This window comes from Pleurodeles waltl, chromosome 11 (genome assembly GCF_031143425.1).
Source record: "Pleurodeles waltl isolate 20211129_DDA chromosome 11, aPleWal1.hap1.20221129, whole genome shotgun sequence".
Taxonomy (NCBI): domain Eukaryota; kingdom Metazoa; phylum Chordata; class Amphibia; order Caudata; family Salamandridae; genus Pleurodeles; species Pleurodeles waltl.
The window spans coordinates 301,107,100-301,134,150 of NC_090450.1; positions in this window are offsets into that span (position 1 = coordinate 301,107,100).

Sequence of the window (27,051 nt, forward strand, 5' to 3'; positions counted from 1 at the left end):
GCTATGGATGTCTGCTGCACCTGTGATCCGAAAAGCTGTGGCTTTATCCCAGATGATTTCCTCCACATTACCCTCCTCAGAAAACCTGGGATGTCTTTGGGGTGCCATGGATGTGGTGTGAGTGATGTGGTGTGAGTGATATGTGTGAGGTCATGTGTTGGGTGATGTGTGGGGTGATGTGTTGTGGTGTATGCTGTGATGTGCGTGGATGGTGTATGGATGATGGTGTTCTGTGCCTCTGATTGAGTGGGTGCTCCTGTCTTGTCTCTCTCTGTGTGCTATTGTTTTTTTCCGCTGTAAGTGGTTGTGGGTAATGTGGGTGTGTGTTTTATAATGGTGGGAGTGTGTGGGTGTGGTGTGGGTATATGTGTCAGGTGTGTGTAGTTTGAATTGTCCAATGTGATGGTGTTTTGTAAATGTGTGTGTATTTTGAGCGCGGCAGTGTGTACCGCCAATGGTTTACCACGGTTGAAAGTTCGCAGCAGTGATTCGTGGGTCGTGATGCTGTGGGCATATTCCTGTTGGCGTGATGGTGTGGGTTTTGCTATCAACAGTTTATCACTGACCTTTGGTCTGACAGACTTGTGTGGGTGTCTGTATAGTGGTGGATTTCTCAGTGTGGGTCATAATACCCATAGCGGAATACCGACACGGTCACGGTATCTTGGCAGCCGTCAGGACGGCGGTAGGCGGCATTTACTACCACAGTTGTAATGAGGGCCTATGTCTCTAGTTGGCAGTGGTTGCACCCTGTCCAAGTAGAGACCTTCACTCTAGTCAGGGCAAGAGAGCTACACAGCTAAGATAACCCCTCCTCACCCCTTTAGCAGCTTGGCACGAGCAGTCAGGCTTATCTCTGAGGCAGTGTGTAAAGTATTTGTACCCACGCACACATATAGTATCACAGTGAGAACACCACAAAAGTAATCCACACAAGTTTAGAAAATTAGCCAATATTTATCTGAATAAAGGAAGACCAAAATGACAAAAATCCAACATACAAAAGTAAAGATATCACTTTCCAAAATTTAAAATGTCCTGCCCTTGCCCCAGATACACCCCATGGCGTTAGAGACTGCTTTGTTTAAGGACAAGCACAGCACTCGTCAGGTATAAGTGTCAGCTCCTCCCAATACAGTAGCTCAGAAAGACCCATCAGGATATGTAGGGCACACCTCAGCCCCCTTTGTGTGACTGTCTAGAGCTGTGACATATTAAACCGAGCACAATGGAAGCACTTGCATGAAGGTGGACCTGTTCCTGTTGCTGGCACCAGGCCCAGCTACAAAAGTGGGGCAAAGTTTTTATGGGCAGAGGTGGGGCAATGTTGGGTGGTAAGAATTTTGTGGATTCCATCACAGAAATATGGGAAAATGTGAGACTTCAGGCAATGCTGGAGGATTGCAGGGCATTGTGGATAATAAAATAGTGGTGGGTGCATATGAAGCACACCACCCTGGACTTCTCCAGACGTCTAGTAGTCAGAAGTGCTTGGGTCTGGTAAGAGTTTCCCTGGTGTCTTGTGGGCTTTCTGCCTCCCAGGTTGCAGATCGTGGGTTATAAATGTACCTGCCCTGTGGGACCAGAAAGTCTGTGCCCATTTTTGGTTCGTGGGGGCCTTTCCAGGCCCAATCTGGGAAGCACCCAGCCCTAGACTTTTCTTTAAAAAAATCCTTGGTGCTTAGTAGGCTTTCTACCTTGGTGAGGGGTAAATCAAGGGATATTGCCCCATCTGCCCCCGAGAGGCCGAAAGGCTTGAGACCATTTTTTTTTTTTGGGTGGGGACATGGCCATGCCCATTGAGGTCAGCCCCACCCCTCATTTAAAAAACTCTGGTGGCTAGTGGGCTTTCTGCCCTGTGGGGGGTGGAATAGTGGTAATTACGCCCATCCGCTCCCCAGTGGGATCAGAAAGACTGTGAAAACAAATTGGGGTGAGGGTATTGGCATGGCCATTTTGGGCAGCCCCCACCCCTATACATTATAAATAAAAGTAGTCCCTGCTGCCTAGTGTGCTTTCTTCCCCCACCCCAGGAGAGGCAGATCAGAAGCTTATGTCCCTATTTGCCCCCAGCTCTTGCAGAAAAACTGAATATGCCCAAAATTTAAGGTGAAGCAAAAGCCCTTGCCAAGGTGCTGCTCCCCACTCCTAGTATCTAGTGGGAGGATCCCTGCTTGTTGATCACCCTCCCTGGGTGGACAATCCCCAAAAGCAGGGTGCCATTGGATAGGGGAGATTCTCCCTTTTTTATTGATACCTATCCCATATTCCTTGGTGCTCAGGGGCTGAGATAGGACCTGAGCACTGCAGCAGTGAAATTGAAATGAGCCTAATCGGCTCATTTCACTTTCTTTTTCAGTGAAATGAAATCAGTGCGTGCTGATCGTCATTTCACTTAAAAACCCAAAACAGCCTTCGGAGCTGGGGAAACGAATTCCGAGTTCCTGAGGCTGTTTTGTGTCAGAAGAAAATCCCTCTGATGCACGCGCCAGAGGGATTTCCAGTGCCATGTGAGCAGGCAGCAGGGTGCCATCCAATGCACATGAGCAACGTTGCATCAGACGGCTCCTGGTTGTCCAATGCACAGAAGGAGTTAACACAATATGAACATTGTGAACTTCTGGGCATATGTCACACTCAGAAATATCACTAGCAGTACTAGACCCAAACCCTGGTTAGAATGACATCAGTAATATGCATTCTGGGCACACTGGGGAGAGATTCTACTTTAGCCTTCTAGCACCCTTATGCGGTGTGTAACATTGTCAGCCCTAGGCCCACTCTGGCAATTATTATAATGCAATACTACACATTGTAAGGTGCACCCCAGATCAGAACAATAACAGAAATCTGTACACAAAGATAATGAGAACACTTTTAAGCAGCGCTGTGGGCAATTATGCATGGGTAAAACCAATGTCAAACATAGTATTCTGTTGGCAAGAAATCAATGTGTAAAGCAACACAGCCGGCCAATATGATCGCTAGCAGGCGGTTCTCAGGGAGTCACTCCCACAGACCTGCACTCACTAAACACTAATCTGCAGTGTCCCAGATATCAGACAGGTTCAGATGGAACACACTCATCGTAATGTGCTGCAACTGGTATCCAGCAGGTCATTTGATAGCACAATGCAGATCATGTGACCCAAGCCATCCTCCACACTACAGCTCACCCCAACTGCCCCACACACACTGATTGGAGAGAAATCACCTTCCCCCCTGTTACTTAGCCAATCACGGCCAGAGTCATACTTAGGATCCCAGAGGAGAAGGTGTGGATATATAGCAGATTTAATTAGGGGCAGTTGGTAAATGGGGGGGTTGGCTACCAATTGTGAAGTTCACCCCAGGATGTGGAGCACAATTAAATGAGGGCAACAGTTTGTTCAGCCCAAGGTTTCAGTAACGTGCCTTTCAGCACCAGCCCAGTTCTGCAAAGCACTATGGAGGAGGTCGCACAGTCTCTTGCCCCTATTCCGTTCACTCTCAGAAGCATTCTTTCAGCTCAGTCAATGGCTCTCACCACCCAGGCCATCTCTAGGCAATACTACATGGCAACACAATGTTGTCGGGCCAGGTGAGGAGAGGGCAGGTAGTTTGCCAAAAGGAGAGCCCGGAAGGAACTTCAATGAAAGGGAAAGTAGCAGGGGAGCATGTTAGAAGAGAGAGGTACCCCATCAGCTAGACGTTGATCTGAGTTGCATCCATGCAATACAGGCACAACACCTGGTGCGCGTTGATCCAATAACACCAGACAGTTTGGGTTATACACAATAAAGAGCTATAAAATCTGTGCCTCCCTAAAAATGAGGCACAATGCCTGGTGCGCATAATTACGGGTCACACCAGACAGTGCAGATCACACACAATGAAGAATTAAAAATTCTGTGCCTCCCAGGAAATGAGGCACAACCCCTGGTGTGTGTTAATACGGGTCACATGAGACAGTTCTGATAACACACAACAAAGAGATGGAAATCCCATGCCTCCCTGGAAATGAGGCAGAACATCCGGTGTGAGTTGATACGGGTGTCACAAGACAGTTTCAGTCACAAGCACAGGCCCTAGTTCAGCAGTGCAGCAAGAGGTAGAATGAGGCACCATTATGGGTGCAACCTTACTTCTGAGGTCCGCTCCCTGTAAATCAGACACTGCATGCAATGATTGCAGTTGGTGTGTCGCACAAGACATGTTTGATGAAGCAGACCATGCGGGGGTCCCTCAGCTGGTGAATCTGCTCACCACCATCAAGACGCTTATGCATGTTAAGGCCTTACGATGCAGGAGCCACACTCCTCTGAGGTAGGCAATGCTCCTGGGGATCCACTTGCGGCCATCTGGGTTCCAGGCACATTTCTTAGTTCCACATTCATGCTGCACTACCAGTTGGGAATCAGCAGATGATGGGAGCACTTATGAGGGCACTGATTTCCAGGTGTCACAAGTAGTCAGTATGGGTTTGTCATGGGAGGTCTTTGATGTTCCTGATACCTCCACAAGAGAACAGGGGGCAAGCCAACAAGCCCTTGGAGAACACACTTCAGGGTGCCACACAGCAGCAGGTAGTCGGTCCAGGCTAGCCACTGTTCAGGAAGGGTGCACGGTCCTTTCTAATGACAGTAATAAACCTTGTGCACAACAGATTCCTTTGGCAGTGTGCACAATATGGACAAGGTTCTCCGGTCCCACATCCCCAAAAGTGTATCTCTGCCAAGCTGAAGTATGGCACCAGTAGTTATGCTGTTGTGTGCCTTTGAAGTTTGGGATGGTTCAGAGGTTCTCCCTTTGAACCACATATGTCTCCTCTACATTTCAGTCCTTCCTGCCATAGGCCTGTGGAATGCAAACCTTAATCTATAATGGGGCCGTGGTCTGGCTCCCAGATGCCAAGTGTCAAAACCTCTCCCTCCAATTTATCCAGCAAGGCCCTCAAATGACAGAGGCCTGTCATTCGAGCTGCACACCCAATGTTTATAGCTTTCACTGGGGAATACACAGATGTGCTTCCTCAACCCCAGTGTGGATTAGAGCCAAATAGAAAGGCACACAACAAATTTTACAGCACAGAAATGCCCAATTTGCAGAAGTGGCATTTCTAAGCTGGAAGTGACAAAAACACCTTTATCATAGGAAAGGAGTTGTCATGGGAATCCAATGATATGAAACATTATGAGGCAGCTCCACTGCAATCCACTTTTGCAGTCTGGAATGATTTCAGTCAGTCACCCCTGTTAGCCTTATAGGAAGAGTAATCTTCAGAGGTAGGGAAAACACGCATGGATATTCTTCACTACCTGGATGGAGAACACTTCTGTGTATTTTCCCTTCCTATCACCTACTACTCGCTTCAGCCCTTCAGGATGGACTTATCCTAGTGGTGCCCTATTGGTAATGGAAGGTCTCCTCAGGGTTCGCTGGGGATTTAGAAAAGCCAATCTGAGAATACGTGAAATGGCACTCACCAGGCATGCAATGGAAGCCCAGACACATGTTTAAAACAAAATGGTGCAAGCACACACACACTCAGGCTTGCCATGGTAGGTGGGACACATATTTACAACACCATGGTGCAAGCGTGTATAATCATGGCTGCAATGACAGGCATAACACACTTTTTAAAACACCCTTGGTGCAAGTGCGCACACAGGAGGACTCCAGCCCCTTTTACCTACATGCCAATCATGATGTGCAGTCCTGCCGATGCAACTGCCAGGGTTAAACCTCCACACCTGAGTTGGCAGATTGGAAGCAATAAAAGTATACAATTCACCTTTTCTTCTTTCTTGCCAACATGAACCCATCCATGATACCACTGCTGTTGGACCAAGATGAAAACCATCACCGCCATCACTGAACCGGAGGTAAATCACCATATTATCTGTCATTCAATGACTTGGCTCAGTTCAACATCTATGGGACCGAGAGAGAAGGCATATCAATGATGTCACTGAGAGGGGGGTCCTTGGGTTTGGGAAGGATAGATTTGGGTTTGAGAGGGGTGGGCTTGGTTTTGGTAAGGGTAGCTTTGGATTTGGAAGGGGTTGTGTGTGATGTGGAAGGGAAGGTGTGGGATGTGTAAAGGGTAGCTTAGGATTTGGAAGGGTTATGAAGACATCAGTGGGGTCGTCATACATTTGGAAGGGGTGGTCAGGGAGTTGACAGGGATCAGAGACAGGGCAAATATCATATCTTCCTTAGGGAAAAGCGCAGGGTGAGTGGGAGTGGGTTTGGGTTGGGAGATAGAGGGAGTGGCTGTGTCTATTGTGAGTATGTGTGTTGAAGGTGTGGGTGCCTGAGGGTCTGGTGTATGTGCTGTATGTTTCGATTTGTGTATCTTACTGATTGTTGGGTGGGTGAGTGTGGGCTTTTGGGTTCAGTATGTGTGTGCGTTGTTGTAATGGTATGTGTTGCTGTGGTGTTTATGGATGTGCTGGTGCATGTGTGTGGTGGTGAGTCAGTGACTTGGAGTGTGCCTCTGCTGTGCGTGGGTGTTTGTGTTGTGGTGGGTGCACTGATTGTGGGTGTGCTGGTGGTGTCTGTTGGTGTTGCTGAAGTGGTGGGTGCACTCACTAGGGGTGTGCCTGTGGTGTATGTCAGTGTCTGTGTCATTGTGGGTGCACTGGTTGTGGCTGTACTGGTGGTGTCTGGGTGTTACCTGTGGGTGTTGCTGTAGTGGTGGGTGCACAGACTAGGGGTGTTATGGTGGTGTGTGTGATTGTGGCTATAGTGATGGGTGTTGTGTCTGTGTATATGCTGGGGGTGTTGGTGGTGGTGGGGTATGTGTGGTGCCGGCATGTGTGTGTCTGTGTTTTGTGCTATGTTGATGTGAGGATGTGGTACTTGTGGCTGTTGTAGTGGGTGTGTGCACATGTTTGCCTGTGCTTTGGAGAGGGCCGGGTTGAGGGATCTGGAATGGGGAATCGGTGGGAGTGTTGGCACGCGGTTCAGGTGGGTGGGAGGCTGCACCCAATAAGGAGGCGACAGCCTGGAATGACCACTGTAGGCCAGAAAGGAAACTGGGAATGCCATACAGGTACGCCAGCCTCTGGTTGTTCAGGCCAGCCAGCCAGAAGTGAGGTCTGGCCTACAGTGATTGTCTGTAAAAGGTCTACGGCCTCCTGACTGAGTGCTGCCTGGGACACCAGGGCAGGGTCAGAGGTGCCTGCAGCAAAGGTGACGTCAACCCTTTTAGTGGGGTTGCTACGGCCAACTGTGGGGGGAGAAAAAGGGAGGGTGGAGATGGAATGGGGGATGATGATGCAGGTGTCACAGTCGCTCCAAGGGCACCCCTATTAGGGACTGGTTTCCATTTGAGGCCTCCAAGGAAGATGTTGAATCACTTGTGGCCTACTGGAAGGGCCCCTCAACCTCTGTGCCACTGGGTCCCCCGGAGTCTGTGGTGTCCACAGCAGCCAGCTTCATCCCCACCGACATGGCTGTGGTCACTTTTGCTTTGCCCAGTTGAATCTGAAAACACAATCACAAAACTTTTAGGGTGTCTGTAAAAATACAATTGGACATCAATTTGCATCACATAATGTTTGTGGTAAGTTCATTAATTCACCATCTCAGCTCCCATTACATGTATGCCTCTGTCACTTATACACTTATAAACACATGGCAATGGGTTCCAATAACATGAGTAAACACGTAAGCCTGGAGAGACCCCTGAACCGCTGAGGCAGAGCAACAATTGATTCACTTTTCCCAAAGGGCAAGGTGTTGGAATGGAAATTGACTGCTCAAGATGGAACACCACAACAACTATGTGATGTAACCTGCCATATGCAAATGTCCCTTTCAGTGTCACATTGTTTTCGATCATCAATTTCTTCTCTGGGCAGAGTTAAGGATATCAAAATGTCTATGAAATGTACAACTCTTTCACAAATGTGGACGCATTCCTGTCTGTTGCAGTCAATACAGTTTGGCTGACAAATTCACGTTGGTAATCACAGACTGGCTTACATGCACATTTGTGAAGGACTTTGGGTAACCTGCTACTGCCCACACAAACTTACTAGAAGTTTGCTGGACAAACTGCTTTCAAACATGTTAGATAAGGAATGATGCCACTGTACACAGCATTCCAATACATTTGGTGCAGATGCATATTCTCATTTTAGCATAGCACCAACTTTCCAATGTCAAGGCTGATATATCAGATCCATTATGATTGCACAGTTTGCCGCAATTACCAGCAATGGGGTCTAGCTTCACTACTCACAATTATAACCTACCATTTCACCTGACCCAATAATGTTTCGAGCAATTGTCCCTAATAACATTGAGAACATTTTCTATTGCCAATCTCCAGCACAAAGCAATACACTGCACACAGCATAAGACACTCTCTGACCAACTTACATCTCTATCAGTCCTCATGGGCTTTGGATGTGTGTTAAGCTCAATGTTGATGGCATACAGTGTAGCTGGAAAGTAAAGAGGTGAAAACACAATAATATCTACAGACAATGACTTACCCATGTGTTGCTGTTGTTGGGCCCTCAAGTGCCCATCAAGCTCCAGGTACCGGAGCACAAGAATGCAGGCTATTAGGGGTGTCAGGGTATGGTGCACCCACCTGGATCGCTGTGAGGACTGCCCGAATTGGCTATCAGCAGACTTTTGCGTTGTGCGCCACAGGTCCTCCTATCTCTTCCTACAGTGCAGGCTGTACCGCTTGTGGACCCTCAGGGTCCTCACCTTCTTTGCAGTGGCCTTTCAAATCTCCCACTTCTGATGGGTGTTGACCTGTATGGATGAGAGAACAGAACAAGAAAATAAATTTGAATGATTCCATCTGGCAGTACTGCTGTGACAATACATTTTGGATATGTGCACGCACATTCACCAAACAGGTACTACATTTTTTATCCAAACAAATTAAGGGTATGAAATACCTATTAGCAATTATCTCATGCCAACCATCAAAACTGGCTAGCTCCTTATGTTACCTAATCAGGCGTACAACCTCATCTTGCCCAAAGCTATATAACCTATCCTGTTCTGACAGCCACCCTTGATCACTCACAATCATTGTGAGCTACTGAAGGCTAAACCACCTATACAATCCTTGCACAGAATCCCACGCACAGCTATATTGGCTTCCTGGCTAAATGTCCAAGCATCAGAACCAATTGTCTGCATTACATACAGTGACTAAGTGCAAGATAGAAGGGCTGCAATGTGTCAGTAAGAACAGGGATTTGTGGGACGTATGAACAAGCATGTGGTGGAATGGGACAGACTGGGATGGATGATTGTAAGCCAGTGCCATCTCAACTTTCTGCACATAAACACTTTTATCTATATGTCACTCCATGACAGGCTGAAACCATACAGAGCAGCCTAATACACATAATGGGTAGGAATCTCACTTGACAGTACAGCATCAGACAACTCCAGACTCTCTACATTTTTCCCTCACTAGCAATATAATTTCAACATGGGCTGTATGTTATAGCTCAAATTAGGAATGGAGCACACCTAAACAAGTGAAAGGGATTACAATTTCTAGTTCAATACATGGAATCCATAATACTGTTGAGAAATTTGATAAATAGTCGTACTGTGATTTAAGAGAAAAAAATAGACCTACGCTGTAAGACAATGGTGTATGATGTATCCGAGACTGTACTGTTACAATACTTTTAATACCAAGCATATCTATAAAAAGTGCATGTGTACAACAAAAGATTTGTGAAAGACCAACAAGAAATATATAATAAAGCCAAGTCAAGAATAAGCAAGAACACCACACATTTGTCCCAAGACCTATGACTTAGTCACAGCCTCGTATTTTGTGTTTTGGCAAATTGGGCTGAATTGGATTATGGCTGAATTGGATTGTTGATCTACAAATTTATTTTCTACATCGGTCTGAAATGGATTATTAAATTACATGTCGATCTTCCACATTGGATGACAAGAACTTTCAGTGCAACAAACCAATGAATTGGATATTACTCGACTACTGATGAACTTATTGCAGCATGAGGCTTGGACATTGCCAAAACACAAAATACGAGGCTGTGACTAAGTCATAGGTCTTGGGACAAATGTGTGGTGTTCTTGCTTATTCTTGACTTGGCTTTATTATATATTTCTTGTTGGTCTTTCACAAATCTTTTGTTGTACACATGCACTTTTTATAGATATGCTTGGTATTAAAAGTATTGTAACAGTACAGTCTCGGATACATCATACACCATTGTCTTACAGCGTAGGTCTATTTTTTTCTCTTAAATCACAGTACGACTATTTATCAAATTTCTCAACAGTATTATGGATTCCATGTATTGAACTAGAAATTGTAATCCCTTTCACTTGTTTAGGTGTGCTCCATTCCTAATTTGAGCTATAAGTTGTTGGTACAAGTTCTCTTGTCCCAGAATACATGTTTGACAACAGGCATGTTTAGAATGTATTGAGCACCAATACTATACTCTACACTAATGGGAATGTGAGGCCATATAGCAAGGTTTTCTGTTGTCATGTTAATTAATGGGCTGTATGTTGTCAGTCATACTACTGGTACACTGTCTACTGGTCACTGGTGGCTCAATCAGCGCAGTTTGAACAGGCCACAAGAGACCTGTTCTTTCCTATATCACCCTACACACCTTGTGGCCCATATTTATACTTTTTCTAGCGCCGCATTTGCGCCGCTTTTAACGCAAAAGCGGTGCAAACTTATAAAATACAATTGTATTTTGTAAGTTTGAGCCACTTTTGCGTCAGAAAATGACGCAAATGCGTCGCTAAAAAAGTATAAATATGGGCCTGTGTGTTTACAATAAAATGTGAATCTTGACAGTGTGTGACATCAAAAGTTCTGCAGGGGAACACATACCTCCGTTGACATCTTTTTAAAAAAAAAATTGTGCAAATAATACATTTCAAATGTATGTTTTGTACATAATGCTAAAATAAAATATAAAAAGTGAAAATGTGTTTTTGAACTTCCAAAAATTGGATAACAATGTGTGCATGTAGACACAATGACTTTCCTGATGTGACCAAGACTGAAGATGTGTGTTGATGCGAAAACCATTCTGTGACCATTTCAACTGATATTTTCTTTTTCGTACATACAGATGTCTGAACCCAACCATGGGTAGGAGGTGACAGCCTCAGGTGTTCCCTGCCTTTCCAGACCTTGCCACCATGGAGGAAAGGGATCTCATCAAGAAATGTTAGATAATTAGACAAACTATCCCAGATTTGTTTCATCAGTTGGGGCCTGATCGCCTGCCTCAAAATATAAATATAACAGCCATAACACCAATAGTGAAGCTCATGGCAGTACTGCATTTTGTGGCCACTGGCACTTTTCAATACACTGTGACAGTATCTGATGGCATGTCCCAACCAACTTTTAGTGGTGTGCTACAGGAAGTCCTTGCTTCTTTGAATAGACACATCCACAGCTACATCCAATCCCATGTCCACAGGATTTAGCCACTGTGAAGGGTGATTTTTATGCCTTGTGTATTGATACCACATGTGGTTGGAGCAGTAGATGGCAGGCATATTGCCTTGGTGCCGCCACACGTAAGGGAATAGGTCTACCACAATCGGAAAAACTTCCATTCAATCAATGTGCATGTTGTCTGCTTACAGGATTTATGCATATCAAGTGTGTGCCCACTTCCCTGGTTCAACACATGATTCATTCATACTACGGAATAGCACCATATCCATGCAGATGTTACAACTTGGACCTGAGAGGGCCTGGCTTGTTAGTACGTACAATATGACTTGAGGATCTTTTGCCTGAATCCTAGGTTAGGAAGGGACAATGACTGCATATATAAGTAATCTGTTGATGTGTTGCTTCCGTGTAGGAGACTCAGCGCATCCTAAACTCCCATGGTTATTGGCAACGCTGAGGAATTCAAAAACGCCAGGAAATGTATGTTTCAATGAGGCCCATGGAAGAACATGGAGGCCAGCTGAGCAGCTTCCAAGCTCCTGAAGGTCAGGTATAGTTGCCTTGACAATGCCGGTAGAGACTTTCTCTACTCACCAAATAAGGTGTGCCAAATTACGTTGCTTGCTGCATTCTCCATAATATTGCCCTGCAGAGGAACACCCCTGTAATTACAGAGGAGGGAGACCATGATGAACCCCCAGGTGAGTATTTTGAAATACCCAATAACGATGGCAGTGGTGAAGAAGGAGATGACTTACGTCAAGATGTAATTGACCACTTCTTCACCTGATGTAAGTTTACCTTTGCAATTTGTAACCTCCAATGTCAGAACAACTTGTGACATAGGGAACATATCAGTCTGAAGTGGTAATTTGGTAGGAATGGTCAGTGCAGGAAAGGCCAAGACACAGATGTTAGTAGATCAGAGTTTCCCTACATTGAGTACTGTGGTCATTGACAGGGCTGAACTTTCCTTGTGCTAAGTATGTGTGTCATCATTTCTTGTCATTTGAGTTGTGTTGAATGTGAGAATTAATTAATTATCCCATGTTATTCTGTTTCAGGGTCCTTCACTGTGTCATCTTTATTTGGACAGTTCAAAGTTATGACATTTGCAGTGATATGTTACTGTTGGAAAGTACAAAGTGAACATGTGTTGATCCAGAGACATGCACCCACTAGGAATGGGCAAATATTGCGGAAAGACAACTTGCACTCTGATTGTGTGGAAGTTTAGAATATTGTATCAGACCTGATTTCTGTGTGATGGTGCCATCAAGGCACTATGGCCCTCATTCTGACCTTGGCGGGCGGCGGAGGCCGCCCGCCAAAGTCCCGCCGTCAGGTTACCGTTCCGCGGTCGAAAGACCGCGGCGGTAATTCTGACTTTCCCGCTGGGCTGGCGGGCGGTCGCCTTCCGACCGCCAGCCAGCCCAGCGGGAAAGAGGCTTCCACGATGAAGCCGGTTCGGAATCGAGCCGGCGGAGTGGAAGCTGTGCGACGGGTGCAGTTGCACCCGTCGCGTATTTCACTGTCTGCGCAGCAGACAGTGAAATACATGTAGGGGCCCTCTTACGGGGGCCCCTGCAATGCCCATGCCAGTGGCATGGGCACTGCAGGGGCCCCCAGGGGCCCCGCGACCCCCCCTACCGCCATCCGGATCTCGGCGGTCCGACCGCCGGGATCTGGATGGCGGTAGGGGGGGTCGGAATCCCCGCGGCGGTGCAGCAAGCTGCGCCGCCGCGGAGGATTCAATGGGGCGGCGGTACACTGGCGGGACCCCGCCAGTGGTGCCGGTCCGACCGCGGCTTTACCGCCGCGGTCGGAATCCCCATTGGAGCACCGCCGGCCTGTCGGCGGTGCTCCCGCGGTCCTCCGCCCTGGCGGTCTAAGACCGCCAGGGTCAGAATGACCACCTATGTGCCACTTCAGTTGTTCAAGCCACATGTGTTTGTCTAGCCTTATCATACTGTTCTTCCTTCATATTGGCTAAATCTTCAATTGGTGACAGTGGAGGTAGCTGTTGATGTGTCTCCTCATGGTTGATAGGACTTTTGTTTGCACAACACTGAATGGTGAATGTGTCATTGCACCAGACACTGCCACGTGTCCTGTACTGGTCACTCGGCCTCAAATATTATTAGTGCCATGATGTAGACTATTGGTGATATTGATCTAGGATTCCTATTGTGAGAGCAGCATGTATGGCTTCAACTGAGGTCGTGCATCATATTCCCTTTCCTCCATTATGTCAAGGTTGTGGAGCTTATAACCCTGAATGGCACAGACTACTAGGGTTAGGCCTGGTTATTCTTTTCATCAAGGACTTGTTGCCAACTTATGTATGTTCCAAATACATACAGATTTGTGTTTGTTTCCTGTGAATAAAATGGATAACACTTCTTTGGCAAATAAATCTTCAGAAGACATGACTACAGGATGGTGGAAGACAGACATGACAAATGGCATGCCAGAAAAAATACACCAATAATCGTGTAGTCTGCATCCATACCATTAATTAGCATGAAACAATAAAGAGAAATATCAATCAAAAATGCGGAAATGAAAAAATAAGTCTATCATGGTGAATGAAAGTATGGGAGTAGAGCCAAAAACAGGTTGGAGTCCAATGTACAAAATAGAACTGTCCTCAGAGACGGTAAATGTGTCTCAGAAATAGTCCACAAAGTGAATACTAGAACCACACTGGAGGTAATTATTATTTGCATCTCTTGGAGGTGGTTGTCTTTCCATCCTCTCCTGGTGGTCCGGATAACCATCTCCACTGGGGTGGTGGGGTGGTGTGGGGGTGGGGACAGGTGCAGGAACTGGGGTGGGAGGAGAAGGTTCCTCATGTGGCAGGGCCTGCCTGTCTGTGTCTGTCAGTGGTGTAATAGTGCCAGATGCAGACGTACGCAGCCAGGGAAAGGTGGACATCGGAAAAGCCCTGCTCACATGGTGGTATAGGTCATAAAGCACTCCAATCAGGGAGCTCATATTATTATTATGATTAAGGGGGTGATTCCTACTTTGGCTGGCGGCGGGCGCCGCCAGCCAAACGGGAACCGCCAGAATACTGCTGCGCGGTCAGAAGACCGCCGCGGTTATTCTGAGTTTCCCGCTGGGCGGGCGACCGCCAGAAGGCCGCCCGCCCGCCCGCCCAGCGGGAAACCCCTTCCCACGAGGATGCCGGTTCCGAATGGAGCCGGCGGAGTGGGAAGGTGCGACGGGTGCAGTTGCACCCGTCGCGATTTTCAGTGTCTGCATGGCAGACACTGAAAATCTTTGTGGGGCCCTGTTACGGGGGCCCCTGGAGTGCCCATGCCATTGGCACTGCAGGGGCCCCCAGGGGCCCCACGACACCCCATACCGCCATCCTGTTCCTGGCAGCCAAAACCGCCAGGAACAGGATGGCGGTATGGGGGTCGGAATCCCCATGGCGGCGCAGCAAGCTGCGCCGCCATGGAGGATTCCCCAGGGCAGCGGGAAACCGGCGGAACACCGCCGGTTTTCCGTTTCTGACCGCGGCTGTACCGCCGCGGTCAGAATGCCCATGGGAGCACCGCCAGCCTGTTGGCGGTGCTCCCGCGGTCTTTGGCCCTGGCGGATTTTACCGCCAGGGTCAGAATGACCCCCTAAGTGTTTCCAATATGAGCTCCCTCTGTACCCTTCCCTGATTTCCCTGAGCTCAGTTACTACCAGGCCCATCACGTCTTGGGACTGTTGTGCTGCTCTCAAGACTCTGTCAATGTTGGTCTGGCTGACTAAGACCCCAGTGGCCTCTGGTGCCTGACCCAGAGATTCCCGCCCACAACCTCTACTCCCACTACCCTGTGCCCTAGAAGCAGCATGCCTCATCCCACTGGTACCTAGCAGAACTGGAGACAGTGTTGGTATATTCTGAACAGCAGCTGGGACTGGGGGGGGGGTAAAAGACTGGTGTGGTGATTCCCTTGAACACAGGAAGTGGAGGTATCCATTGGCTGAGGTGTTGTTGCAGCTGAGGTGGGAGGTGGAGGTGTGGGCTGAGAGCAAACCACAGGAGCTGTCTGGCCAGACTGACCAGATGGACCAGGCTGCTCATGATCATCCAGACTTGCAGGAGTGTTGTCCTTACTGAATTCTTGATCCTGGTCTGGAGTGGAGGTGTTTTTTGTAGCGTTCACTGTTCCACTGGTCTGGGTTGTTGGACCTGAGAAATATACTGAGAGTATGTTATTATTATCTCATTAGAACATTTTATATGTCTATAGCTACAAATGGGGCAACCTAAAACAGTAAAATCTGATTGATATACTGATTAGGCCTTGATGTGATTTTCATTGTTTTACACATGCAGGCTGATTTACACAGATCCCAACTCCAGTGATGACATTGTAGAGATGTCTTGTAACAAACAAGTGTTATTTCAGCATTGTACATTACATGTAGTTGACGTTCAATGCAACACAGTGCTGAGTAGATTACAGTACTGGACCATTCCAAGGCCTAGCAGGCAACAAAACATTATAAGCAATGTGGGTCAACCTAAAAATGTAACTGTCATTGGTCATCATATGGACAGTGCAATGTAAATTGTGTGAGAATACTACTTTTATATTGCATGCTGCATCACAATATAGGAACTCTTAGATGCAGCGGACTATGAAATATGTGAGCATTTCCATCACTTTAATGTAGCTATGAGAAGGTGTCACCATGTTTGACATACACTACAATTGACAGCTTAAACCAGAGCTGGACAAGGTGAGATGTGTTGAGATGTGTGCACATATGGAAGTTAAGGAAGGTGGAGCAACATTACACAGCACTATAGTTTTGCAGATATAAAACAGAGCATTATGGTAGTTGCATTCATCTGTTCACAACAAAGACAATACTTGTTTGATAATGAGTTGCACATATCTGTTTTAATGACTATAGTGTAGATGCACACAAATGTACAATATATAAACACATATGGTGATGATGTGAATAGGTGAGAATACCACATATAGACACTATAGCTTCCTGTGCGAATGGATGGAGGTTTGGAACTGTTTTTGGGAGAACTACAACATACATTGATAGAAAGCAAGAGACTAAGCAAATGCAAGGGATGTTCCATGCTGAACAACACACAATCTGACTTAACATATTGCACAATGTTACAAATGAGGGATACAACCATGATGCTAATAATTGGTATGATACAAGATATTTTAGCGAGTTGGGTTTCATTTAAAAAGGGTGTTGAAGCATTCTAAATGTCTAACTTAGGGACAGAACTTCATTTGTGATTGTGGTGGCATTGCTAAGTGTAACATACCAGATTCCAGTCCAGTGGGGATCCCAGTAAAACCTTCAGGATGTAGGATCTGCAAGACCATCTCCTCCCAGGGAAATGGCTGTAGAGGCAGGCTGGGAGAACTTCCACCAGTCTTCTGGGCCTCCAGGTGATGCTTAGAGGCCACAGAATGGATTTTCCCCAGCAGATCATTCCACTTCTTCCTAATCTCTTCTTGTGTGCGCAGATTGTTAGCAACAGCATTCCCTCTGTCCACTCTTCTCGACCACATTAGTCTTTTTTGGGAAATGCTAATATTTTGTACTTGTGTTTCAAACAATTATGGCTCTACTTAGTTTATTTAATCCACAATGACAGTTAGTTCTCCCTCCTTGAAACAGGGATTTCTCTTCCCTGCCATTGTGATTTTTAAAAATATATATATTTTAGAGTGCACAAAAAATAAGTGAATTAAATTTAGTCAAATTTTACAAAAAATAACACAGAGGGAGAGGTAAAAAAAAAAAAAAAAAAAGCAAAAACCTGTCACCTGGCTCAAACCTTTGGGTAGGGTACCTGAAATGGTCTGCTGCAGTGGAATGGCATAGGATCATGGCCTGAAATGGGGGGTGTTTTACAGTGTGTTTTGCATGTGTTTTCAGTTGTTCAATATACAACAGGTGTTGCCTACTTGCATGCAACCAAGGCCAGAGCCATGGTACTATACCACAGGGGTCCGACAACGGACTCCCGCCATCATGAGCCCGCCACTGAAACACTGCAGCACAACTGTGTGATCTAATTAGGCTTAGCAGGATGTCGCTGTCAAAACAGTGATGGAAGGCCTAGTCATTGGCACTAGAGTCTGTTGCGTTGGCTGCTGGATGCAGCTGGCATGATGTTGTACACTCCATTGTGGCGGTCTTTGGCTTAGCCGCAATACATCTAAATGAGGTGGGCGGTAGACTGCCGCCTTGACATTCTTTTCGTGACCACTGCCAATGCGGCTTGGTGATAATACTGCCATGTTATAAATCAGGCCCTTGGTCATCAAATAATAATTTATATATTAATGACACAATCAATAAAGCCTATGTGCGTCCCTTCTCACTCTTACAAACAGGTTTCAACATCTTCAAGAAGGAATTATTCAATTTCCTGAAACTCAGAGTTGCAAATTAACCAAAACAAATTCTTCCAGGAATTAATTCTTCCTGAACACACAAACTCCAAGCATTTTAAAGAAACTCACTTTAATAGCCTTTCAAGTCCATTAAACATCTAAATTCTATAAATTCCTTCAGGACAACACTCCCAATATCATAAAAAAGCCTCAAAACAAATGGTCCGCCTTCCGCCTTGGAGATGGATACACCCATTCAGATGAGAAAAACTGTTCCTACATACGGAAACGTGACTAATCTCAAAATCTCCCCCATAATCTCACAGTGTAAATACTGGCAGTTACATCAATCCTTCTGGACCCAGGACAAACTTTTTAGACTAGGACTATTAAATTCAGAGAAATGCTGGAACTGCTCAGCTAAAGTCGGAGACCTTCATTCCATGCTATTGTCTTGCCCAATGCTTCAGTCGTACTGGGAAGCTATCAACAAAACCATAAACAACATTTTTCACTGTAAGGTAATGGTGGACCCAGTTTTTACATGCTCAGGTCCCTGAATTATTCATTAACTCCCCTCACTTAACAAGACTGAACTCCTGCTATTTAACTTACTGCTCACATTAGGAGTCAAAACGATCCTTTGTGATTGGAAACACTTCAAATCCACCTCCCTCCACACATGGTGGACCTGGGTATGCTTTCTCAGAAGCTCGGCCAATATTATTTTCAGCTAAAACTTCAATCACAACAGATCCAGACTACTTTGGCTACCCCTAGATGCTTATCTATGGACAATTACTCCCCCGATCCGGGTCCTAAGCTTGACTCCAGTTAACCACCTTCCATCCACAGTTAGGTTCTTGAGATATCACCACCCACCTACCTCTTCGGATATTCCTTTCTTTTAGTATACTTCTCTCCAGCTTACATTTTCCTCTCCAGTCCCTCCTCAAAGAGGAAGTATATCACCACCTACTCATGGGAGCTAACCATGGTGGCTATATTTCCCAATTAAGTCTGCCAATTTGCTCTTCAATGCCACCATATTGTCATATGTTTAATTTCCAAGTGTTTTTATTGGCTTACCCAGGTACTTCTTGGATCTATCCTTTTATTGAATTTCTGTAATGCTTACACTTGAATATGTTTAATAGAATACAAAAAGAAGTATCCCCAGCCAGAAAAACGTGTCTCTCACCACATTAGGTGATTGTGGCTAGAGCAATGAGATTGTCTTACAAGCTATCAGCAATGCTTGTGTCAATAACAATTGACGTTGTGTTACATTACTGCAACGGTATAGCTGAGGTGGTGAAATCTGTCTCAAATCAGGTGGATTTGGCAACAACATCATCAAGAGAAACTCAGTGCCACAACTTGCAGCCTGTGATTGAGTTCTCATAATGAAACATATCTGCAAGAAGTGCTTGAAAGAGCGATAGAAATGCCCTTATCAGGGCGTGCTTGTGACTACCACTGCTGTGAAGTATGTTATAGTCCCACAGTGGGTCCACACCACTCATATAAGGGGAGTGAAGGAAGCGAATGAAGAAGTGGTGACCACAACCACTAATTCACAGAGTCAAGTTAAAGTTTGCAGCGTAAAATCAGAGGGGGATGAATAAAAGTTTTAAACTGGTGAAGTTGCTGGTGAAAGTGAAAATAAAGATCCAGCTGAAGGTGCTAGTGGCCAGTTACAATTTGGGGATAGGATTGAGGAGTCGTTACAAAGTCACAAACAGCAGCAAAAAGAAGTAGTCTCTTAGCTGTCTAGTGAGGGACTCTAGCTGAAAATTCAAGTCTCAAGAACCCCCCAGATGATGACAATTCACATTGGGTCCAGTTGCTTATGATGATCAAAATACAAGTTCATCAGTGAGTAAAGAAGGCTCAGCAGTTATCACAAGTGAAGATAATATTAAAATTACTTGCAAAAGAAAACACTGAGAGAATAAAAAGTTGGAATCAATGAAGGAAGAACCAGAAGTGGCTGGAATTGTATAAGAGAACATGAAAGTGCTTGACTCTGCAGATCCAAAGATAAATTGCAAACTATTGAAATTTTTGGCAGCGCATGTTAGGCTTCTCAAAATCCATTTGAATTCTTCCTAGCATGTTTAGTCCTACCTTAGTATGTATTATCATGTGCTGGTGATGGGGAATTGCTCCAACATCTCTGCCGCTGCTAAAAATACTCTACGTTTCAATAAAAACCTATAAGGGTCAATAAATCGATTGATGGTTGTTTGCTCTAACCATGGGTCTTGTGTGACCTTTGTGTCAATCTTATACACGGCCGCAGGTAGCACTTTACACTTTTGGAATGGATTAGGTAGGCACTTTATGTATTTTGCAACCTGTAGGAATCACTTGGCACTTTTGAATGGGTTAGGCTGGTATATTTGACATTTTAACACTTCTCAATTTTATTTGACCCTTAACCTTGCTGTCAAATATATGTGCTGATGCATGATGTTGCATATAGTGCTGTCAAATATATGTGCTGATGTACAATGTTGCATGTAGTGTTTTTGAGTGGTTTAAGTAGGCACCCTGTGCATTTTGTAAGCTGCAAGAAGCACATAGCACTTTTGAATGGATTGAGAGGATTCATTAGGGATTATGCACTTATACAAACTTTATTCGGATTATAGAGCTTGGCAACTGAAAAAAGCTTAGACAACACGAACTGAGCTTAATTTTAAATAGGACTCATAAACATTCTGTTTATGGTAAATTCTTGTTGAGCCATTATGTTTCTTATTTTAGGTGCTTTATTAACTTTGAACATGCATAGATTTGGCACTTCAGGTGCCTCTTCTGGGTCTCACAAATGTGTATGATATCTTTCTGCCTGCGGTGTAATATCCACTTGTAGCCATGTTCAGACCTGGATGAATGAGAAGGTAAGAGCAGAATCAAGAAGTGTTCCTTTGTTTTTAAGCAGTGATAATATTTTCCTAAAGATAGTGATGCAATGTAAGTAACTTTTTAGAGGCCATATATTAAATATTATGCTATTGTTTTTATCTGTAGACTTGTTGGACATGTAAATAAATAAAGAAAAACAATCACAGAGTCAGAGAACAGTGAAAGTCAATCACCGGTTGCAAAAAGACTATCAAAAAAGAAAATCCTAATCAGAAAGTATGCTTCTCTTGAATGGGCACATCTTGCTTTTGTGACTGAAGAGAAAGAGGATGAACCAGGTTCCGAGATCTACAGTTAAAGAAAACTGTTGCCAACACACCCCTGAAAACAATCCGGTAGAACAAGAGCTACCTTTAACTATTGGAAGTCTGAATGACCCTGAAGATTTTGCAATAAAGTACTGAACTTGGACCAGACGAAGAGAAACCAATGAGCTGATTAACTGAGAAAAGTAAGGGTTTTGATTTTTGAAGGTGAAATTTCATTTTTTATTATTGTTTTGAAAGAAAAAAGTATTTTTGAGACTAATTTTGAATCCTGATTTTTGTTTTTGAGCTCGGGAGAGAATAGCTTACAGCAAATGCTGTAAATTTATTACCATGGTCTCATTGATAATAATACTAATAGTCTTGATTGACCTACTGTTGTGCCGCATTTCTCCAGTGGAATATGACTTCAGAAATTTTTAACTAAATAAAATACATGATAGAGTTGATAATGTTGAAAATACCATAATACAAAAGGCAAAGTTTAGTTAGTCAATTTAGCTAAAATAAACATATAGAAATGTTGGTTGAGTATATTGTTATATTCTTAGACAATGAGGGTAAAGAATTGCTTGATGTGTATTTTCCTCCACTCTTCTGCAGGTGAAGACGCTAAAGGACTTATTTAACCCTGTGGCGCACGGCTGTGCAGCGTTACCTTGCTGTGCTGTCCTGCACCACAGGGAAAGAGCAGAAATGTGCTGTATCCACAAGATACAACACATTTCTGTCCTCTCCCCCTGTTCTGGTGCACAAAGTACTGCCTAGTGCCAACGCAGGCATATATGCACCATGGTGCAAATATACCTGTATCGCGAACAGGATTGTTTTTGTGCGGAAGGATTTGTGCGTGAAGGGACACTTTCCTACACAAAAGCAATCCATTGAAGCCTTTTCCTCTTTCTATGTGTGCTGGAGAATGCAGCACACATAGAAGGAGAAAAACAAGGAGAAATAAGATACTTCTCCCTTTTCACCTCCCCTGGGGAGGCGTAAGATTTTAACACATTTGGTTTTGCATCGAAAAACCCACTGCCCCCTGACGCTCCCTGATGCAGTGTAAGGCAACACAGTGACTTGCGCTGCCTTGCCTTAAACCAAATCTACAAGGCCATGAAAAGCCATGTAAAGTGTATTTGCGTGGTCTTGTAGATATGGGCCTGAGGTATGCCCCACTATACGTCACTAAATGTGACACATCCACAGCGCACAGGGTTCGTAAATTAGTCCCTATGCATCTAAAGCTACCAGTCTCTTATGGCTTGTTTTGTAATAAGCTGGCATTTAAATTGCCAGGCTTGTCAGATGTTAGTTTTGCACTGAAAAATACTCCTATTTCTGAGGGTGATGGACATAAAATAGCCTGTAGTATATATGAAGATACAGTTGCGCAAACAGACCCTAATACTACAAAGAATAAAATGGGGAGTATGTGTGCAGTTCAGTTTAAATCTAAAAAATACAAGGGATGGAGAGTGAATATTTTGAGAGATTAGAAAGATAAGAAAAGAATCATAGAGCAGATTAAGACTGAAGAAGAATTTAGGTTTTAAAATTTGCATCCAAGATCAAGAATGGAGGCTGAGAGAAAGGGTGAACTGTGGATGGTGTGTCGTGAACCTACAGAAATTGGATCAATAGAGTTTGAGGGTTAGAGTTAGTGTGGAAGAAGTTAATTTGTTCCTGGTGATCACCTGGTTGATGAAAAACAATTTTGAGAAGAATTTATGACGTGTGTGGTAAGAATGCTTATTTCAACCAACCCCATAATTGGGTAGGTTCTTGTTATCTAGCTTTAGTATTTCCCAGAGTCTATCATGTGCATTAAAAATAATTAAGTTGTTGGTTGGAATAGAGTAAAGTGTGGTTTTATACCGATAGTAATAGACATATTAGGAGCTATGATCCATTTTATAGGAGTGCCTATGAATGATGTTAAAATTAGGAAATGATCTATGCTTGTGGATCACCTTGCTTCTAATATAGCTGGTGCAATAACATTTAACTATTAATTGCTAAACACACACAATGATTAAGCAAACCAGCCCATATTAGATATCCTTTTTGCAAAGGAAGGTGGTGTTTGCAAGGTATTGAAAGCTACGGAGTGTTGTACCTTCATTCCTGATAATAATAGGGTAATTAGTGCACAAGTGTTAAACATACCTTACACTTCTCACAAGTTGAAAGCCGTAAATGAACATGAGTTAGTGAGATAGGAAAGGGGTTTAGCAACGTTGGTGAATGGTTTGATAGTGTGGATGTGGGTATATGTAGGTTAGTACTGTTAAAGATTTGCAAATCTAAATACATGTAAGCCTCAAGTGAGCAGTAAAATTGATAGAGAAACAGACAACATCTCCGGTGGTACTGCACAGTCTTCTGGCTCACTTCCAAGGGGTTTATATAAGAAATCATCCCAATGAATTCTAATTCTGCCTACTCTATGTTAATGGTACCCAAAGTTGGCATAAAAACAGGTTACATGAACAATAGTTTGCTTTTGTGAATGATTACAGCAGACTAAGCTAGCGGAAGGGCTTTGGAAAAGGGCAGCATTACTGTGATCATACTGGAAAATTTGTTTGTGAATAGCAAGAGCAATGCCAATGGAAATAACCAAACATGACTCTGCTTGAATGTGTGCCACAAGAATAATGAAATGTGTAAGCACAGGAGAACACATACATTTAAAAAAAATATGCCTGACAGGCCTTAATTGTGGCATAGTGAGCATGAGTAAGAAAAACAAACTTCTGCATTTCCGTTTCAAGTGCAGTAACGTTATGTCAGCATGCATATGCATAAGTGAGAATAAATCCACATACTGCACATTCTTAATAATGCACAAGAATGTTAATGCAAAAAAACTTCAACACTATGATGGACGATTTAAAATGTCTCCCAGAGCCACTGTGGACAGAACAAGATGTATATTAAAATTTTGTCATTTTTCCTTGTTTTGTTCTCTATGGTGAACCTGATACTACAATCAACAATGGTTTCACCCTTGCCTACTTAACAATCTGTTTCACCACTTTCGCTGCCTCTTTGCCCTTTGGCTATCTGTTTGACGTAGCCCTTTCATAGGGGGTTCTCCTGAAACACTTTTGCTTTTTCCTCCCAGCACCCTTCCTGGGGGTGGGGGAGCAGGGGGGTTGCTTGTGTGATTGGTACAGGGGCTTTTCCCAGGATTGCCCTGTAAAAAGGTACTCCACATACCCGGGGTGGGTACAGCCCTGACTACTAGTGGGATGTTGCACTAACTGTGCCACCCACCAGAAAAGCCTGTCAAGCACGTATCTGGCCTAACAATACAGGCCTGTGGAGGTGCTGTTGTGCTGGTGCTCAGATTGGCACTTCTAACTCCATAGCCAATCCTGAGTTGGCTCTCAGCTACCCCTAGAGCACCTGCTAAAGGGTGGGGAAGGTGGCAGGCAGTAGGCTGGGCAGATACATGTGGATGTCCCATGCCCTGATAGCGAAGAACCCCCACGTAGTTTTCCCTACCTAGGGGATCGGTTATTTCTACAGGGTTTTGCTGACTCTCTGTACTGTGGCCCTAGGGCCCTGGGCGCTTTCCCACTGTAAAAACAGTGTGAAAGTGCATGCGCCCTTCCTACATATGCTAGGAAGTAGCAATGGCCAGTGCATGCAAGCATGTCCACTGGTGATCCAAACATGTTTTGAGCCTGTCATAGCAGGCCTATGTGTACACACTTTCAAAACCACCAGCCTTCTTAGAAACAATGCAGTATATGAAAATGAATCAGGAAGACAGTTAACAATATTAATAACAGCATATTGCTATAGTGGATTAATAAGGTAGCACTAAGTACAGCGGAAAGCAGTAAACAGGGATATATATCAATATCTGACAGCCCAGGGAGGGAGGCATGGGCAACCGCAAGGGCAGTCTTCAAACTCCTCAGGTAACTATGTTGTAGCTCCATCATAAGGTAGCCTCCTCAGACCCCGGGGATGAGGTTATCCATATGTCTGACTCTTGAAGTGTTTTTGACATAGTATTGTGTGGACCCCCTAACCTGCCAAAGCTGTGGATGTAGGTGAAAAAAGGATGCAACATGGACTCAAATTTAGACCCAGCTTTAAAAGAAAATGATAGCGCAGGATGCTGCACCAAAATTGGCAGCACCACGCTCTGTCATTTTCACAACGCAGGGATGGGCCATATTTATTAGAATATGGTGCACCCATGTATTGCCCCCTGTGCCGGCGCTGAATTTGCTGTTGAGTACCAACGGAGCCACGCTTGCGCCATGGAGCAAGGATGGCTGCATTGAGAGGGAGATTGTTTTTGTGCAGGAAGGGGCTCCTGCCTACAAAAAACAATCTTAAATGGAGATTTGCTCTTTCTATTTGTGCTGCAGAATGCAGAATGCAGCACACACAGAAAGAGCAAAAAGCGAGGAGAAATTAAAACATTTCTCCTTGTTGCGCCCTGCTAACTCCACCCCTGGGGTGATGTTAGATTGTGACACTGCAAAAGGTTTACGAAAAATAGTAAATCTGGTGCAGCGTCAAAATGCAATAGGTGTTGCTGTGGCATGGCCACAGCAACACCTATTGCATGCCCCTTCCAAGCAAAGTGTTGCCTGTGAAGGGGCCGTATTTACAAGGTGGTGTTAAGCCACAAAGAGTGGCCATGCCACAGCAACACCTATTGCACGCCCCTTCCTTCGGTGGCGCTAGGGGCTCTTAAATGTGCCCTTTAGCCTGTTTGTCTCTAAGTATAGCAGTGAGTTTCTCCATTGCATAAATGTTCCACACCTGACTCCACCAGAGGTTAACGGTATGGGCGTGAGGCTGTTTCCACATCTGGGCTATACAGAGGCATGCCACTCTTAAAAGAAGGGACATAAATTTGCCTCTCTAAGTAGTGGTAGGGAGAGCCCTCTCAGCCTCAGGATTCACCAACAGCAGTAGCAGTGGCTTGCGTGGCAACGTAATATTGGTGATATTGTATATGTCCTGCAGGATAGTGTGCCGCAAGGATTGTATGTAGGGGCATGACCACCAAGCATGTAAAAAAGTTCCCTGCTCCCCGCACTCCTTCCAGCTGATGTCAGGACTCCCAAACATTTTATGCAGATGAACAGGGGTCATTTCTATGCATTTCATACATGTTTCAGACATATGGAAGAGCCAGAAGGCCTTTGCCAGATGGACTCCCATGTGGCTTCTGGGATTGCAATCCGCAACTCCCTCTCCCACTGTGCTACATAGGCTTGGTTCCAGGGGTGTGTGAGGGCCAATATATAGCGACAGAGTAATAAAATGCCTTTATGCCGAGTGTTTGAGCAAAAAAGAGATTCAATGTGAAATTTGTCTCACTCCACAGCAGCGGGAGCTCTTGGGAATACTGCCATTTGCAAGGCTAGGACTAAGCGATATGACGCGGAACTGGAGAGGCCAAACTAATCCCACAGGGGATCACCTGCTTTCTGGGTGCCCTCACTGTAGAAGGCTTGCAGCCGTGGAGCCTCATTGTCGCTCCAAACATATAGAACAGGATGGGTAGTCCCAGGTGGAAAGTCACAATTAGGAGCCAGTGAGGTAAGAGGAAAGGGAAACGTTTGTCTAGACCGTATTTCCAACCAGTATGCTAATAAAAGTGAAGTCAGTGAACGAATATGGGGACCCAGAGGGACTCTTGTAGGGGGAAGCCACAATAGGCCATCCAAGGGCCACCCGGGAGTATACTTGTTCGACCTGAACCCATGGTTTGTCAGTATTATGACTCCAGTCGAGGGTTGTGAGTAGCTGCGCAGTGAGGGTATATGTACGTATGTCTGGAAACCCTAGGCCTCCATCGATTTTAACAGGGCACATAGCCGCCCTTGCCACTCTATGGAATGTATTGCCCCAGACAAAGCTAGACATTTTAGCATGTATGTGGGCCATTGTGGATTTGGGAACAGGTAGAGGGAGGGCCTGGAGAACATATAAAAGGCGTGGCATGAACTTCATCTTAAAACAATTGAGTCTGCCCAACCAAGAA